This window comes from Triticum aestivum, chromosome 5A (genome assembly GCF_018294505.1).
Source record: "Triticum aestivum cultivar Chinese Spring chromosome 5A, IWGSC CS RefSeq v2.1, whole genome shotgun sequence".
NCBI lineage: Eukaryota > Viridiplantae > Streptophyta > Magnoliopsida > Poales > Poaceae > Triticum > Triticum aestivum.
The window spans coordinates 376,073,661-376,077,940 of record NC_057806.1 but is presented as its reverse complement, the minus strand read 5'-3'; the positions used below and the strand labels follow the sequence as shown (position 1 = coordinate 376,077,940).

The 4,280-nt window shown below is 47.1% G+C and overlaps 1 pseudogene; it reads left to right on the top strand.

Moving 5' to 3' along the window:
• Positions 1–1,381: 1,381 nt before the first annotated feature.
• Positions 1,382–4,280, top strand: part of LOC123103454 (probable E3 ubiquitin-protein ligase WAVH2) — a 5,734-nt pseudogene continuing 2,835 nt past the window's right edge.

Here is a 4,280-nt window from a genome sequence, read left to right as displayed (position 1 = left end):
GCAGGCCCTTGCCCTCTCCGCGGCGGGCGACAACGTGGTGCCGCCGGTGGCCCCGCCGCCCCCCATCAAGCCGGAGCCGCAGCCGGAGCCCGAGCCCGAGCCATCGCGCGCTTCTCCTGAACAGGAGTGGTGCGCGAGTGGGTGTCCGTGCCACCGGTTTGGCTGGGGGCGACGTCGGCGCAGGAGCAGGCGTACCTCGAGATGTGGCGCCAGCGCCCGGTTGGCAGAGGAGCGTCGTCGCGGCGAGTACGAGGAGATGCTCGAGCGCGACCTCGAGGAGGAGCAGCGCGCCAGGCCGCGGCTGCACAGGCGGCCGCACCCCCCCCCCCAGGACAGCCCAACATGGCGGCGCTCTGGAACACGGCGTTCGCCTGGGCCGGGCCGGTGCCGACGCTCGTCGACCTCACGGACCCCGAGGACGACGACGACGCCTAGGGCAGCGCGCCGCCTCGTAGTTTAGGCTGTTTTTTAATGCAAATGTGGACGCGTGGACTCTCGCCAGCCTTTGTGGCCGACTTTAATGTTTAATTAATGATGTTTTTCTTTTTTTGAATATGCATGCATTCATTTTTTTTGCGTCGTCAAAATGGGTCTCAGGCCAGCGTTGGGCGCACGCGCCGACCCAAATGCGGAAGCGGGCATCCGTGTCCGTCTGGCCGACCCAAACGGACAAAAAGCGGACGAAATCACCGTCCGTTTGGGTCGGCCCATTGAAGTTGCTCTTACATGCACACACAGTCATCTCTATAAACACACGCATGTACAATTCACCTCTACAAGCACCTTCGAGAGATTGAGCTGGTAGATCTTGAGATCGAAGAAGTCGTCGCAGATGCTTCGTAGTTGACGGTCATTCCACACCGCCAAAGTATAAAAGGAGATTTTTCTTCTTCTTCAAATTACAATCAAAGATTTATGTTTCCTCCAATTCAAGCCTTTGCTCCAAATTTGCCAGGGTTGCCAGTGAATGTGAACCTCTGATAATCCAAGCTAGGCTAGTTTTCAAGAAAACCGATCATCCAAAGTCAGTACGCTACGCATGCGTTTTAAACTGTCCTTTCCGTGCCCAAGGAAAAAGGCAGACGCAGGGGTGGGACCACAGCGAGCAGCAGCTCAGCAAGCAAGGACGGTTTGCATAAAGGCGTTCAGATGATTTAGAATTCGGAATGCACCCACCGCTAAAGTACTCTTCTTTTTTCATAAACACCCTCGGGAGTAATCTAGAGTTCTAGACGCCGACAAGGTGGCCGTTCCTTTGTTTTCCAAGGGCTTAAAATCCAAATGGGGATATGACAAGGGCCATACTGCAATTGTCAACTCTGCTCACTCACTAGGAGATGGAGAGAGAGAAAGTATGATGAGTCCATGACGGCATGACCTTTGGCCCCTTCGGTCCATGGAGTACAAGAACCACAAGGCAGCCAAAGCAGGGGCGTTTACACCACCACCTAGGACAGCAAGAAACAGGGCAGGGAGGGCCTATGGCGCTGTAGCTCAGGGGGGGGCAGCGAGCAATGGCGGGGGGATGCGGCGGCGAAGGCACGCTGGCGAGGTGGCGGCGGGCGGCGGCCAAGCGGATCGGCCTCTCCTGCGCCTCCTTCTTCTCCTCCCATGCCGCCTCTCCCTCCCCGCCGCCTCCCAAGACCGTAATACTCTCTCTCTCTCCCTCTCCCTCTCCCTCTCTCTCCACATTTCATCAGAGAAGCTCTTTTTCTTCTTCCTCTGGGCTGGGGATAGATAAGTTTTGGTTTCTAGCCATCTCATCGGTTTGTGAGCTATGACCTGGTTTTGGGTGCTTTTGGTTTCTTCTCTCTCTCTCTCTCTCACGTCAGTAAGCACTAAGCAGGCGGTTTCATGTTCCTTTCTTAATCTTGGTTCTGAAAACGATTTCTGGTGTTTTGCCCTTCTTTCTCAAATCTCAACGGGAGGAGAGGATTCTTGCAAATGCCTCGCTTCCTAGCTGGTTTCGGTGATCTTCTCTCCAAGAAAATTTCTGACGAAGCTCAGTAAATTCCCAAGTTTTAACAAGTTGAATCAACAGGAGCACGCCTGTTGCATTTTCTTCTCCTTCCTATTCCAACAGTACCGCGTGCCCAGCCATGTGTTCTAGGTACTGTCCACTCATTTATGGAAATGATTGTTCTAGCCCTCTCCCATTCCATCTTTGTACTAGTAGCACCTTGGGAAATTTTTGCGCATCCGACGTACCGTTCCTGTGGTCCATTTACACCCCCAACCAAAAATAGATCTAGACGTCCCACTGAAATTTTGTATCTGTGAAAAAAGTTGTATCTGAATTTGTTCTGTAGTCGAACGGCCATTTTGTTTTTCAGTTCTCTGAATCTTTGGTCCGTTCATGGTTTGCTGCAACCCGCACCGCACAAGACACGAAGACCATATTTTGTCTTCGCTGATAATTAATTCATTTTACCCATGTTTCTCTCTTCTTCCAACATGTTCTTTTTCTGTGTGTGTGTGTGTTTTCTTGGAACTGAGCAATTGTCTCTAGCTATTATCCGCTTTCTGGTGTATCTTTACACCAGACTGAAAATAAATAATGTTTCTCCAGTAACTTGACTGTTGGCGGTGCTAATGTTTCAACATTGTACTTGTGTTTAGATAAGATGTACTACATGGGTTGTTGGTGGCTATGCGTGTGTGTACAGTTTCTCTTTGAACCAAACATTTTCTTCTATATTTGTCTGGATCTTAAATATCATTGATAGGTACATAGAAATTGAGGTGTAAAATACAGTATACAGAGTGGCTAACCTTTCCCCTCTTTATCTTTGCTCCAACAGTCAACGGTCTTGCTAAATAGAAATTTGTTATTTGCTATCAAGAATTGAGGCTTGTAATGCATATGCAGATCTCATGTTCAGCAGTGAATGCGCCCGCAGGCAGCAGTGATGGAGAACAGGAAAAGCTGGAGGAGCCGACCAGCACTAGAATGGCTGACAAGGTACCACCAGCTCTATGCCCACTTACTACTACTACATCTTTCCTTTTCCTTTCTTTATTTTCTTGTTCCATTTGGACCACCGGCCCTCTTCTTAATTTCGATAATGCAGCTTTTCTATTTTTATATATATGTGGGAGCTGTCTGTTTTCTCTACTAAAGCATAGGTAGTTGTTTTTAGATGCATCCACCAATTTACCTGTGAAGAGATCAGGGACATGCTTACCTACTATCAGGTTGCAACAAACCGAGATAGCAAGAGACAAGCTAAAAGGAGAACTTAGGGTAGGAGATGGGATTGCGAACGGAAATCTTGATCTTGTGGGTTTCACTTCACTTAGTCCACCCCAATAAGTTCTCACTTTCCTCCTGTAGAAAATCGTGATATTGAGGTGGGTAAGAGGTGAATATCACCAAGATAAGTTATTTCCCCCTTTTTGACACGGAAAAAAATCGAATGGCGGTCATTTTGACAACTTAGATTCTGGTGAACTGACTTATATCTGGCATCCTTCGATTCACAATGATCTAGGCTTCTGAGGTTAGCTGTTGCTATCTCTACAACCTTGTGTCTTAAGTACTTTGGAAAAAATGACATTGTTTCAATTAAATAAAAAGTCTGATTATAATTCCTTTAGTGCACATGGATGGGTTGCATGGTCATCCACGATATAATATCTATTGATAGACTTTTTGTTTTTGCGGTGCTACTGATAGACTATGTTAGTGTCCCTAACCTTTCTTTGGATGTGTTGGAGCCTTGGTACTTTTTTGTGGCTATCGATGAACAATCATATCGTCTCCCAGATGGCATGATACTTGTCTCCCTGATGGGCTAATGGTGCATAACAGTGCAAACAATAGCCTATGAATATCTTATTATTGATACCTATGGTGAATTGACAATCAACAGGGCATATGTCGTTACTGTGCACATTTCTCAAAGACTAACGAATAATGCACTGTTTGAATTGTGTAACAGAGACTATTGGTAAAGTTGTGAACATGCATATTACACTTTTTTTTCGAATAGGAGGAAAGCCCCCGGCCTACATGTTGTCATCCTTGTTATTATACCATGATCTTGGTGTCTATCATGTCAAGATCCAATTAACCTTGGTGCTACATGGCGCTAGTGCTTATCCCTAACATCACTATGTTAACAACAATCAAGCTCTTGCAATATGCTATTCTAATTTTGTAAATTTCAACATTAACCACCAATAAATGGAATTTTGCTTCTGAACTGTTGGGGTCAACATAATAGCCCATTGTTTCTTAGTTGGCTTGAAGTCAGGGCCTGAATGGCGTTGCATAGCTC